We start from the raw sequence: 15,265 nt of genomic DNA, 5'->3' as shown, positions 1-15,265 counted from the left end.
AAAAGCAAGTTAGTGATTAGTATCCAACCTCCAGCTACAAAAAAACATTCTAGTGAAAAACTCATACACTTTCCCTCTGTCAGTGAGTGCAAGCGAAACATAGAGGAAGAACGGGGAACACATAATCTACATATATAAGAACTGAATAGCAATCAATTGACCAGCCCAATGAGGGCTTAACGTACTAAAGACATAATGTAGTATGTAGGATGGCAAGACAGAGAAAGAGCAGGCCCTGAGCTCACCCATCACCCTCGTTCCTACCTACTAACCTGCAGACTTATCAAAGACGGCAAGTGAATACTGAGAGAAACACAGATACTGTATACACTCGTGCATAAGCCAAGTTTTTAAGCACAGAAAATGCGCTAAAACTCTACTCAGCTTATAAAAAATATACTTGCCCTCTGACGCTCCCCAATATACTTGCCCTCTGACGCTCCCCAATGCTCCACTTGGCTCCTCATCCTTCTCTTCTTTGTGTGTATAGGAGCAGCAGAGACACGTCGATGAGCTCTGCCCGCTACACGCTATGACGCCGAGTGCATGGATACATCTCTACCTGCTCTGATCTTCAGGGAGCATCAGAGGGTAAGTATTTGAGTTTATTTCTCTTATAGAACAAAAGCTGCAGGACTCAAGAAGCCATAAAGGGCATATAATTCCCGGGGAGGCAGCTGCAGTGTATTTAAATACTGCAGGAGTTGTTGCAGGGCAATTCATTACTGGGGGGTGAATGCTGCAGGGCATTTCATTACTAAGAGGCCGCTGAAGCATTTAATTTCAGGGGGCTTTACTAGGGGAGGGCTGCTTCAGGGAATTTCACCACTGGAGGGTTGCCTCAGGCTTATTTCATAACTTGGGGAAGCTGCATGTGGCATTTCAATATTGAGGAGGCAGCTGGGTATTACAATACTGGGGGAGGCTGCTGGTCATTTTATTACTGGATGATGCTGTTGGGCATTTCATTACTCAAGCAGGCTGTGACCAATGTATTTCACACTCTAGCCTTATGCGCAAGTCAAAACGTTTTCCCAGTATTTTGTGGTAAAATTAGGTTCCTCAATGATTAGGCAAAAGTCAGATAACAAGACAAGGGCGAGAAAAGAGTCAATGGTACTACAAGTAGGAAGAGACTAGTATAAGCAGCCCTAAGAAAACAGAGCATTAGATATTTATGGATTTCCTAGAAATCATCCCAGACATTGATTGGACTGGCTGTCCATCACTCAAAGCATACACTGGTAAAAAATGTAATTGCCCAGCTTTCCACAGTATAAACACCCAAAAGAAGTAACACTGCAGAGCTGGCTCTCATTCACAGCCTCAAGCAGAGTATCCCTAGGTGTGTGGTTCACAAGCCCAGAAATCTGCAGCAAGAACCCGTTCAGCAAGTTCTGACATAGGATATACTGTATGAAAGAGTAGGTGGAGGGAGGGAGAAAAGAGAGACGGTAGAACAGGGGAGGCAGATAAATGGAGGATGGGACATGAATGCATTTGAGTATTAAATACACTGTAGGAGATTTAAGGCATCTATCTGTATTTAGGGGGAAAACAGTAAAAAAGGGACTCTGTGTTTTGCAACAGGAGTTATTGCTACATTTTAGATCAGATGTAGAGATGAGCGAACACCCTCATCCGAGCTTGATGCTCGTTCGAGCATTAGCGTACTCGAAACTGCTTGTTGCTCGGACTAATATTTCACCAGCTCGATAAAATGGCATCTCCCGCCGTTTTGATTTTTGGCGGCCAGAAACAAAGCCAATCACAAGCCAGGAGACTCTGCACTCCACCCAGCATCACGTGGTACACTTACACGTCGATAGCAGTGATTGGCTGGCCTGATCAGGTGACCCTGGAATATACTAGCCCCTGTCCGCGCTGCTCGCATCATTCTCTGTCTGGATGCCGTTAGGGAGAGAGCTGCTGCTGGTCAGGGAAAGCGTTAGGGTGTTATATTAGCTTACTGTTAGGCAGGAGTGAGTCTGCAAGAACGCAACAGCCCTTGTTAGGGCTAGAATTTTTTTTTTCTTTGCTTGTGGCTGGCCTTGCTGGCACTAGTAGTACAGCTAGTACCATATTGTGACGAATTTGCAGGAAGACATGCAAACGTTCTATTTAGCTCTTAGTGACACACATATCCACCTCAAACACCTAAGTGGGACAATTTATTAGGGGTTTGATTGAATTAGGCACAGTCTGACAATTTTTTTTTTTTTCAAAACTAAAAGTCATCAGGCACAGCACAAAATCCAGTTGTGTGCTGTCAGTGTAGGCTAGAAACTAGCCATACGAGGACCCAACAGGCCTTCTTAGCGCTACAATAACGTTATATATTTTATTTTTTGTTGATTTGCTTGTGGCTGGACTTGCTGGCACTAGTAGTGCAGCTAGTACCATATTGTGATGAATTTGCAGGGAGTCTTGCAAACGTTCTGTTTAGCTCTTAGTGACACACATATCCATCTCAAACACCTAAGTGGGACAATTTATTAGGGGTTTGATTGAATAAGGCACAGTCTGACGATTTTTTTTTTTTCAAAACTGAAAGTCATCAGGCACAGTACAAAATCCAGTTGTGCGCTGTCAGGGTAGGCTAGAAACTAGCCACACGAGAACCCAACAGGTCTTCTTAGCGCTACAATAGCGTTATATATTTTATTTTTTGTTGATTTGCTTGTGGCTGGCCTTGCTGGCACTAGTAGTGCAGCTAGTACCATATTGTGACGAATTTGCAGGGAGTCTTGCGAACGTTCTGTTTAGCTCTTAGTGACACACATATCCATCTCAAACACCTAAGTTGGACAATTTATTAGGGGTTTGATTGAATTAGGCACAGTCTGCTTTTTTTTTTTTTTTTTCAAAACTAAAAGTCATCAGGCACAGCACAAAATCCTGTTGTGCGCTGTCAGTGTAGGTTAGAAAATTTACAGTTTACACTTTAATTTTGAAAATGTTGAACCCGAAGGCTAGGGGTAGAGGACGAGAGCGTGGGCGTCCAACTACTGCAGGGGTCAGAGGCCGTGGTGCTGGGCGGGGTGAGACACCACCTGCTGATGAGGGAGCAGGGGAACGCCGCAGAGCTACACTCCCTAGGTTCATGTCTCAAGTTACTGGGACTCCTGGTAGAGCATTGTTGAGGCCAGAACAGTGCGAACAGGTGATGTCGTGGATTGCGGGCAATGCTTCTAGCCATTTGTCCACCAGTCAGTCTTCCACGCAGTCCACCCATGTCACCGAAATCAGCTCCTCCACCTCAGCCTCCTTCCCCCCAGTCTGCCTCCTCCCAGGAAAATTTGGCATTTGAACCGACATACTCTGAGGAACTGTTTTCTGGACCCTTCCCACAGTCACAAACCACTTGTCCGGTTGCTGCTGAGCTCTTTTCCGATGCCCAAGTTTTCCACCGGTCGCAGTCTGTGGGTGATGATGACATTGTTGACATAGTGGAAGAAGTGTATAAGTGTGTGTCGGACGATGAGGAGACACGGTTGTCAGACAGTGGTGAAGTTTTTGTCAAGGCAGGAAGTCCGTGGGGGGAGCAGACTGAGGGATCGGAGGATGATGAGGTGACAGACCCAAGCTGGGTTAATAGGCCGGGTGAACACAGTGCTTCTGAGACGGAGGCGAGTCCTCGACGAGTACAGGTTGGAAGAGGCAGTGGTGGGGCCAGACGGAGAGGCAGGGCCAGAGCTGGTGCATCAGCGCCAAATGTTTCACGTAGTGAAACTCCCGTGGCGAGGGCTAGATTTTCGGAAGTCTGGAGGTTCTTTAAAGAAACACCGGATGACCGACGGACTGTGGTGTGCAGCCTGTGCCACACACCAGGATCAGCAGGGGTTCCACCACTACCAGCTTAACCACCACCAGTATGCGCAGGCATATGAATGCTAAACACCCCACTCCATGGAACCAAGGCCGTTCACCTCCGGCCGGGCACACCACTGCTCCTTCCCCTAAGTCATCTGCTGCCTCTGCTAGTCAGCCCCCTGCCCAGGACCCCGGCCCAAACACCTCCCGTGCGAAAACCACACCTTCGCCTCCATGATCCTCCACAGCATCCACCAATGTCTCCATGCGCAGCGTGCAGCTCTCCATACCCAAGACGCTGGAGCGCAAGAGGAAGTACAGTGCAACCCACCCACACGCCCAAGCCCTCAACGTCCACATCTCCGAATTACTCAGCCTGGAGATGCTGCCCTATAGGCTGGTAGAGACCAGTGCCTTTCGCAACCTCATGGCGGCAGCCGTCCCTTGGTATTCGGTCCCCAGCCGTCACTACTTTTCCCGATGTGCCGTCCCAGCCCTGCACCAGCACGTGTCAGACAACATCATCCGTGCCACGACCAACGCCGTTTCTGACAAGGTCCACCTGACCACAGACACGTGGACGAGTGCTGCCGGGCAGGGCCACTATATATCGCTGACGGCACATTGGGTTAGCTTGGTGGAGGCTGGGACCGATTCTGACCCTGGGGCTGGTCATATACTGCCGACACCGAGGATTGCAGGGCCTACCTCGGTCCAGGTCTCTCAGGCCTACTATGCCTGACAGAAGAGAGGAGCATTGTTCAGTCCTTCACTGTTCAGCGTGTATGGGCAGAAGAAGAGGAGTTGGAGGAGGAGGAAATGGACAGACAGGCCAGTGAGGGGAGTGAATTCTTGCGCTTTGGGACTCTGGCGCATATGGCAGATTTCATGCTAGGCTGCCTATCCCATGACCCTCGCGTTCAAAGAATTTATTCCAGCACCGATTACTGGGTATTCACTCTCCTGGACCCACGGTACAAGCAAAATCTTTCCACTCTCATCCCTGGAGAGGAAAAGAGTGTGAGAATGCATGAATACCAGCAGGCCCTGGAGCACAAGCTGAAACAGTATTTCCCTTCTAGCGCTAGCAGCAGAGGGCGTACTTCTGCGGGACAAGTAGCGAGGGAGAGTAGGCGAGCAGGCAGCTTGTCCAGCACTGGCAGGGGTACGCTTTACAAGGCCTTTGGCAGTTTTATGTCACCCCAGCAAGACACTGTCACCTGTCCCCAGTCTCGGCAGAGTAGGGCTGATCTTTACAGAAAGATGGTGAGGGAGTACGTAGCTGACCATACCATCGTCCTAAATGATCACACAGCTCCCTACAACTACTGGGTTTCAAAGCTGGACGTATGGCACTAACTGGCGCTGTACGCCTTGGAGGTTCTTGCCTGCCCTGCTGCTAGCGTGTTGTCTGAGCGGGTTTTCAGTGCAGCTGGTGGCATCATCACCGATAAGCGTACATGCCTGTCGACTGACAGCGCTGACAGGCTGACGCTTATCAAGATGAATAAAGCCTGGATTTCTCAGGATTTCCATTCTCCACCAGGTGAAAGAAGCTCAACCTGAATAATGTATGCACTCCTCCTCCTCATTTTCCTCCTTCTCCTCCTCTTTGTACACTAAAGCAGAGGAAACTGGCTATTTTTTGCCGGGGCCAACTGGCTCTAGCTATAGTACTCTATGTATTAATTTTTCTGGAGGGCCACCTACCCGGTCCTCTGTTTTAAACAATTTTTGGGAGTGCCACATTCAGGCACTCAATTTATTTAATTTTTCTGGAGGGCCACCTACCTGCTCCTCTGGTTTGAAAACTTTTTTGGACTGCCACATACAGGCACTCAATCTATTTAATTTTTCTGGAGGGCCACCTACCTGCTCCTCTGATTTGAAAACTTTTGTGGACTGCCACATACAGGCACTATCAAAACTTATATGTCTCCATAGCAGCCTCCACACGTCATCTTTTTAGCTGCCTCCACACGTTGTCTCCATTGCTACCTCCACACGTCATCTCCATAGCTGCCTCCAAAAGTCGTCCATATAGCTGCCTCCATACATCGTCCCCTTATCTAACGAGCTGTGTCAGGCAGAATTTTGGGTTGTTTTCATGGCTTTCGCATCAAACTTGTTAACTTGTCACCACCCTGCTGTGTTATCCACAAAATATAGTGCCAAACTTTTATTATTTACCGATATTATTTCAGCACTTCTTGCGCATCTGTTTACATTCCCCTCACCCGCCATAACCAAGCCAATTACTTATAAGAACAGTACTACGCTTGATCTTATCCAAAAGTTCTTAGAAGTGCTGTTTGTAGCCCCCGTCTGCTTTGAAAATGATAATTTTTTCACGCCCATTTTGGGTGGGGAGGAGCCGAGAGACAGGGGCTTGGACAGGCGAAAGCTCGGCTTGCAACGGAACGCCAGCTGCATCCCAAGATTAGGTAGCCTCAGAGGCATCCATGCATGCTGCCCCTGCTGTTTCCTGTCCATTTCGCCTCCACGATCCTCCACAGCATCCACCAATGTTTCCATGCGCAACTTTCAACTGTCTATACTCCAGACGCTGGAGCGCGAGAGGAAATACCGCACATCATCCCCTTATCAAACGAGCTGTGTCAGGCAGAATTTTCGGGTGTTTCACCAGATACATAATGGAACTCGGCGCATCTGTCGCCACCATGCTGGAGACCTGAAGTTGCAATCATAGCAGCACAATATGGATGCCCCATACTGTCGCTCTTAATCATGGAAGTCGTCTCCATGGCTGCCTCCACATGTCGTCCCCCTATCAAACGAGCTGTGTCAGGCTCATTTTTCGGGTGTTTCACCAGATACATTATGGAACTTGGTCACTATGTCGCAACCATGCTGTGTTATCGACTAAATATACCGTCAACCTTTTGTTCACATAGGAAATCATTTCAGCGCTTCTTGCTCACCTCCTTTGGTTCCTCTCTGCCGCCTTAACCAGGCAAAATACTGATACATACAGTGCTACACGTTATCCTCGCCAAAAGGAATTTTTTAAATTAGTTTGAAGCATTAGTCTTTTTGGGGTATGTCGCCATGCCACTTTCTAGCCTGCAGCTGCTGCCGCTGCATGCCTTCCCCTATAGTGTCAGGGTCAATTATTGCATGTTTTAGATGCTATCTAGCCTCATTCGGTCACTCTGTCATGCTGTTGCCCATAATTTTGTCATAATGGTGCGATTAAGCAGCCTCAGAGGCATCCATGCATGCTGCCCCTGCTGTTTCCTGTCCATTTCTGTGGTGTTTCCATCATTTTCTGAGGTTTCCAGGTGTTTGGCCAAGCTTCCCTGTGCATAGCCTTGGTCCCCTTGAAAAATGCTCGAGTCTCCAATTGACTTCAATGGGTCTCGTTATTCGAGACGAGCATTTGAGCATCAGGAAAAGTTTGTCTCGAATAACGAGCACCCAAGCATTTTAGTGCTCGCTCATCTCTAATCAGAAGTAATATCTTCCATGTACTGCAGGTTGCCATTCCAAGACTGAAGGGAACACTGCAAGTTTTTAATTCCTGGGGATCACCTTCTTTTGTTTTTTTACTTCATATTTTTTTTATTTTAATTTATTATGTTAAAGGTGCACCACAAAAAAGTTGGTGAACTCTGTCGGGCCAGTGCAGGGAAGCGACAGATTCATGATTTCTGGCGCACGTTCTTAATGAATCGGTCGCACCAAGCATTATATACGGGCAGAGCACTTTTAGTGAAGTTTCCGACTTTCTTAGTAAATGTGCCCAAATGTGTCTGCTTAGAGAGGTCCCTCCCACACTCTGGAATCTTACACTAACCACCAGGAGCTAAAACAGCAATAAAACTGAGTAAAATTGTGAAGTAAAGGGTTAAAATTATGGGAAAATCCCTTTAAATATGTATGCAAGCAGTTTGCACCAGAAAGAGCATGCAAAGTCAGACAGAAAACTGGTGTTGGGGCTGTAATAAATGTTTCCCTACGGCTACATTCACACGAAGTTGTGCCCGCTATACTGTAGCACGGCGGCGCGCACCGGCGCCTGGGAGAGGGCGTCAGCACTGCTCACCCCACCCTTCTTCACAGCGATTTATGCCGCATGGCGCCATATTACAGGGACAGATAGGATAGCTCCCGTACGGCGCCATGTGCCCATTGCCGTCTATGGGGGACGTATATATGGCATATATACGTCGCCCTTATATAAGTCCCCCATAAGTTTGTGTGATTAAAGCCTAAGTTTATTCACTTTTCACAACTTGCAAATAATTTGCAAATCGGCTCTTTCGTTCCTGCAGTGCTGTCAGTCTGTGACACAGGATTCTGCACTTTCCGTGATCACGAGCTGATCACACTCTGGGGCTTGTTTACTAAGGATCGCGTGCACACTTTTGTCGGACTGTGTGCCTTTTTCGGGGACTACACGGCTTGCACAGGTATTAAAGAAGTGTGTGCACTGGGATTGTGGCCACACAACCTTTTGTGGAACAGCTACTCTGGCTTTCATTTGACACAAATTGGGGGGGTGCCGTCGGACGAACCAACTGATTCACACTGAGTGTGGGATTTAACTTTCAAATGGTGTCCCAAGCCCTAAGATACACCACTAAAAAGATGGTGAACTCTGTCGAACCTGAGCGGGGAAGCAACACATGCAGGTTATCGGGCGCACGATCTTAGTGAATGGCCGCACGCTGCATTATATGTCGGACAATGCATTTTCTGTGAACTCCAGTGACCGAGTAAGTAAATGTGCCCCACTGTGTTTAACAGCGTTAAGCAACAACTTGTAGGGAACATTGCATCCCATATGTTTATCTTTTATGACATGTTATCTGGTTACTCTAGATAAAGATTACATCAAAGGAGTAGAGAAATAGTCGGCACTCACCGTTTTTTTCATAAAATCTTTTTCTTTATTTCATATCCTTTAAAAAGTATTTCGTTTCACAGGGAGAGGCATTCGACAGCAGGAAAAAACGGGGGTGAGGGTTAGAGGGACGAGTCGTTTCGCGCTATCCTAGCGCTTCATCTTGCCTACTGCTGCATGGCGTGCCAAGCAATTTATGCTGGCCGCCAAACATACCTCACTGACGTCACAAAGAACACACCCACAACCTTTACCTATTACTATTGGTTAAAAACAAATCTGGGAGTGGTCGGTTTTCGGCCACTCCCTTAAAGAGCTAAATGTTGCGTCGGACCAGAATGAAAACTACTTCGTCACTCTCCTCCAATCACTGATTAGGTGGGCGGAGTTAGGCGTTAGACAGCAAAACGGACCTTATTGAAGACTGAGTTTAAGGTGAGATTACATATCATCCATGTCATAGAGGGGGGCGTGGTATGACAGTTTAGAGAAGGAACCTAAAGGGTGCAGTATCTAATACCTTCTCGGGAGGGCGTGGCTAGAAAGAGAGGATTTTTTAGCGGAGACTTTAGGAAAGGGGCTACGGGTCCTTCTCTGTACGAATGAGCAATACGGAGAATCTATGCACATCTTTCTCCGAACCCGATCTAGAAGTTCTAAGGGTACGGACGTGGCGGCATGTCAGTACAACATCTTCTCATTACATATATTTTGTTATTAGGCCTTCTATTTTCTGTAGAGGCAAATTCGGCCTCATAAAAAGACCCCCATATCGTTTTTGTCATTTAGACCCAAGGCTCCAAGGGCCTCCGTTTTTATTATCCACCATGCCACTAGATAAAGATTAGATACACACACATATTTTCCTGGTCAATAAAATCTATTGTTTAATATTGAACAATAAAACATGCCAGGGACTGTTTTGACGTCAGTTTTTGGCAACAGTTATTTTAAGCCAAAACCAGGAGTGGTCAACCCACATAGAACAGGTGCAAGTCTGGTTTTGGCTAACAAAAACTGATGCCAAAAACTGATGAAATGATGGAATGTGTACAGGTGATAAAGACCATGTTCACATTGGTATTTGGTTTATGTTACAAATCTTTGAAAAAATGTATACGTTTCTAATGGATGATGAACTGATATAACTTAAAGTGTTTGTTATTTTGACTGATATTTTTATATGTATCACGTAAAATAAGACACAAGTCACTTTCTGTTTATTTAAATTATAACAAAATATTTCACAACCAATTCTGTAAAAAACTTTTTTACATTTTTATCCATATGTGGCTGATTATTTTATAGCGTATTTTTTTGTAGTGCTTTGTTCATAACCTGATGAAGAGAGCGTTGTGCTCTTGAAACGCCTAGTTCCTAAGTATTTTTATTGCTGAAATAAAACTTTTGAAAAGTTGATATTTCTAGCAATTATTTCTTGGCAGCGCAGTGGACATCTCCATTTTTCCCTTTTTTAACACTTTTTATTTTAAACACATTTTAAGGAACTCTGACCAGTTGGATTAATAATAGGGCTAACACAGTGTCGACAAGACAGGACGGCTAAAGTAGATTAAAACACCTCTGTAGAAAACACTATCATTATGGATTTATCTCTAGACCATTGCTATGTATGGGCATAAGGCTACTTTAACCCCTTAGTGACAGCCCATACTGGTTTCTACGGTCACTAAGGGGCCTTACGCTAGGCCAATGGGTTTCTCTGCTCTTATGACATTTGGGACCCTGCTCTAACAGTCCGGAATCCAGCTGTTAACTTGTTAGATCCCGCAGTCAATGTTGTGACCACGGGATCTACATACCTTCAGAGGGAGGGGTCTCTCTCCCTCTCCTCCCAGCACTTGCAGTGTGCCGTCTTCACAGCCGTAGAGCCGGGGACCTTAATGAATGTCCCTGGGTCTGCCATCGGCATCTGCCTGCTTGAGAAGATGCCCGTCAGCCTATGCAGATGCATAGGCTGACACTTCTAATGCACTGCAATACATGGTCATATGATCACTAGTTCGTATTATAGTATTGTAAAAATAAAAAGTTAAAAAAACACAAAAAATAAAAAAATAAAATTCATTAAAATGTTCCAAAAGCCATATAAAACAATAAATAATAAAAAAAAAAAGTGGACCCCATAATGGAAAAATGCGCTAAAATTATGAGGTTCAATGTGGATAAATGTAAGGTTATGCACCTGGGGACTAATAATCCAAAGGCAAAATATGTGCTTGGGGGAGTAAATCTGGGAGAGTCCCTTGTTGAGAAGGACCTGGGAGTACTAGTAGATCATAAATTGAATAACAGCATGCAATGTCAATCAGCTACCTCTAAAGCCAGTAGGATCTTGTCATGTATCAAAAGTGGTATGGACTCTCGTGATAGGGATGTAATATTACCACTGTACAAAGCATTGGTTCGGCCTCACCTGGAATATGCTGTCCAGTTCTGGGCACCGGTCCATAAAAAGGATGCCTTGGAGCTGGAGAGGGTTCAACATAGAGCCACAAAAATTATAAGAGGTATGGAGTGCCTCAGTTATGAGGAAAGATTAAAACAACTAGATTTATTTAGTCTGGAAAAGAGACGACAAAGAGGGGACATGATTCATTTATATAAATAGATGAATGATCCATACAAAAATATGGTGGTAAATTGTTTCAGATTAAATCAATTCAAAAGAGGATGGGACACTGTCTCCGTCTGGAGAAAACAAGGTTAAATCACCAGAGGCGACAGGGTTTTTTTTACAATGAGAACTGACAACCTGTGGAATAGCCTACCTCAGGCGCTGGTCACAGCAGGGACAGCAGAGAGCTTCTAAATGCCATAGGTCTAGATGCTATGGGTCTAAATAACATTGATGGTTATGTTATATAGTATTGTTTACCCTAAATCCCTTCCTCATCCAATCCCTTCCATTCCTTGGTTGACCTTGATGTAAATGTGTCTTTTTTCAACCATATAAACTATGAAATGTCCGAATTGCCACTTTTTTGCCCTTTCACAACGAATACAAAATGTAACAAAAACTGTTCTAAAGGTCGCACATGCCCCAAAATAATAGCAATGTCCGCTTGTCCTGGAAAAAATTACATCTTAGTCAACTCTGTACTCCTAAGTATGAAAAAGTTATTGAAGTCAAAATATGGCAAAAGTATTTTTTTTTTGTTTGGTACAAAAGGTTTTTGGAATAATATTAACAACTAATAAAACCTATATACATTTAGTGTCCCTGTGATCGTATGGAACCAAATAATATATTAGAGATGCCATTTGGAATGTACACTGAAAGACGTAAAAACAGAGCCCACAAGAAAATAACATAAATGCAGTTTATTGTCAATATTATTGCATTTTGAATTATATTTCGACTTCCAATCACTTTCCACTTCTGATCACTTTTTATAGAATTTTTTATTTTTTTTTTAAATGACAAAAAAGTGGCATTTTTTACTTTGGGCTTGATTTTCCATTACGGGGTTACACAGTGAAAAAAGTTTTTACATTTTGATAGCTCGGGCATTTTCGGACGTGGCGATACCTAATGTGTTTATGATTTTTACTGTTTATTTATATTGATATCAGTTCTAGGGAAAGGGAGGGGATTTGAGTTTGTAGGTTTTTTTATTATAATTTTTTTCAAAACTTTTTTTTTATTTTTGTACTCATTCATTGTAATGAACGGGTTAACCCGAAGATGCCTTGGATTGCTGCTCCCCGATGACGGGAGTGACGATCCTCAGAAAAATCTTTTTTGAAGCCGATCAGTGCTGGCACGGTTCAAACGTGGCATTTTGGTTACATTTGGAAACTCAATCCAAAGGTTTCACTCGTGATCACATATTTTGGTAATATGTTAACTGAATGCGAAGGAAAAGCAATCTTACATCAACATGCGATTGCAGGTGGAGCCTTTGAGTTGTGTTTCAAAACTAAACCAAAATTCCACGCATGAACTCGGCCCCATGGGCTCTACAAACACGTCATGGCACCTGAAAACTGCCCTACAAAGGCTCATTGGCTCCTTCCTTCCGCGCCCGCCATGTTCCCTGACAGCAGTTTACATCCACATGTGAGGTATCCTCTTACTCAGAAAAAAACTGCACAACATATTCCTAGATGCATTTTCTACTTTTATACAGTTAATGTGGGTAAATTTTGCAGCTAAATTAATGTATGAATGATTTGAGAGAATACTGTATGATTTATGATCTTTCTAGCGTCATAATATCACAAAAGGACACTTCTAAAATGAAAAATTCCTACTAACTTGTCACTAAGGGGTTAAAGTATATCATTAAGTTCTGCTAATAAAGCTCAGATAAGATGATGGTCCCCATAATCATGGATAAAAAATAAAAGAAAAAATTTACAATAAGAATATAAATAGAGATTAGAAAGTAATACATTAGTTATCTGGCTTACATAAAAAGAATATTTCTGACACATTTCCTTTAAATAAGCTTCTATCTATCAACTTTAGATAGACTTTAATGTGAGTAAAAACAAAACCTTCCTTACACCATAATTGTGTTATTTTTACGGAAATAATTAAGCAGTAACATTATTATTACTGTCAAAGTAAGGGCCAGTTCTCATGTGAGTTATTTCTCAGATTTTTTTTGCATATGTTGTAAGCTTAAACCAGGAGTGGGTAAATATACAGAACAGGTGTAAATATATCAATTATACCTTAACTCTATGTGTCATGTCATCACCACTGCCATGTAAATAAAGATGAACAGGAAAGAAAGGAAGCTGAAGCAATGGAGGGACCTCAAATTCTCACTAGGAATCACTACACAGGACATTGATCCAACTGTGTGTCCATTATCCAATGCCTATTATTCTATATTATAGGGTACAAGTTTTGTAAGGACCATATGAATACTGAGATAAACTTGTTCTGCCTATTGAGCACTACAGAGGCGTCCCTCCAGCAGTAGGCCACAGTATGTAAACGAGGGAGGCCACACTATGAGTGGCCCAAATAAAGACGAACACAGACTGCCTACCTGCATACCACTTACAACATACAGGGAGCCAGTATGTTCAACCTATCCCCAGCACGCCTTGTACCCCCTGACTCCATGCCACCCACTTATTGTCCCTCCCTTTATTTTTGCATTTACATTTTTTGCTCCCCTCCATAACTTTTTTCTTTTTGTGTAAAGAACTGTATTTGGGTTTGTTTTATGTCTAATGAATGCTAATTCCTAGTGTTGCTTTTTAAAGACTCTAGTGCATGCAAAATAATCCTAATTATAGTTAGGAGCTTTATTTTTTATATTAACCCGTAATATCCAAAAATCAGGCACTTGGGATAGAATAACAATTTTTTTTGTGACCTGGAAAATGTATGTCCAGCTGGCACATTGACCAACCAACCAAGAAACCACCATCTAAAATCTTGCACCATTCCACCTTCCATGACTTGAAAACATTTTAATAAAATAGAGAGGGAGAGAAAGTTGAGTGCCACTTTAAAGAGGAAGATGTAAGGAGGAGCAGCCATATGAAAAAAAAAAAACAAGTTCTGCAGGAAGGGGGTACGTCATGAGATAAGCAAAAGGGGAGATCTGTGAGCCCATCTTGATTGGAAACTGTCATCAAGAACAGGCACAATAAACTGTACTAATGGTTATTTTACAGATCCTTCCATGACAGCCACAGAACCCTGTGTTAGGGTCCTGGCAGCGCCCACCAATGATGTCAGACGGGGAGCCGACTGGATCCAAGATAGCGACGTCCATGGAGCATCGTCACTTAAGTGCCACCGTAGCATTTGAAGGCTTCACTTAAGGGGTTAACACACGTTATCGGTGCCAGCACTAATCACAGGTTTTAGCCATATGTGTTAGCTGCATAATGTCAGTGACTCAAGGAGTGCAGGACATTACAGCATTTATGGAGCAGAAAACTATCTAATTCCAAAATTGAGTTCTTTGTAATTGGGATATTGATGATCTATTCTGAGAAAAGTCCATCGATATATAAAATAGTGAACAACCTCTTTAAGGCAAACAGTAATAACTAATAGGGTTATGAGAATTCCTTTATATTATTTACAGTATTTCAAAGTTCACATTGCAAATTTGAAAAGATATTCATGTAGTGATGCAATCAGCTTTACGTACATGTATTGACATAATATACTTCCATAACCATTGCAATACAGAAGCCATTTATAATCTGATAAGTCTGTTTTATCCTGGTAGATATGAACGTGAAATGCAGGGCATGATACCTGCACTCTGTAGTTTTTACAGAAGATAAGATCCAGCAAAGTACAATCAAATATTTATTCATATTTCCTGGTGTAAGATTAATGTTAAATAAACAATTATGGGTACATTTTATTATATACTTCAGGTCACTTTAGCAATGTGCATAGTATCTGTACTTATAGGGCAGTGGTGGCGAACCTATGGCACTGGTGCCAGAGATGGCACTCGGAGGCATCTCTGCTGCCACACAGGCTGTCTCCCAGGCACACAGTTTGCCAGACATGGCACCACCCTGCAGTCTCAGGCAGTCCAAGAAGTGCCCTGCTTTTCTAAAGTGACCCATCCT

At 43.6% G+C, this 15,265-nt stretch overlaps 1 long non-coding RNA gene across 1 annotated transcript in view; it reads left to right on the top strand.

The window, feature by feature from the left end:
* The window catches only part of LOC140077938 (uncharacterized), a 28,279-nt gene extending 13,273 nt beyond the window's left edge, over positions 1–15,006 (top strand). The window contains exons 2-3 of the long non-coding RNA XR_011849863.1: positions 491–591; positions 14,345–15,006. This is a non-coding gene — a long non-coding RNA (uncharacterized lncRNA). The remainder of the gene's footprint in view (positions 1–490; positions 592–14,344) is intronic.
* The last annotated feature ends 259 nt before the right edge of the window (positions 15,007–15,265 follow it).

Source organism: Engystomops pustulosus, chromosome 1, assembly GCF_040894005.1.
Source record: "Engystomops pustulosus chromosome 1, aEngPut4.maternal, whole genome shotgun sequence".
NCBI classification, from domain to species: domain Eukaryota; kingdom Metazoa; phylum Chordata; class Amphibia; order Anura; family Leptodactylidae; genus Engystomops; species Engystomops pustulosus.
Note: the sequence above shows the minus strand (reverse complement) of the source record. Positions and strands in the feature narration are given on the sequence as shown.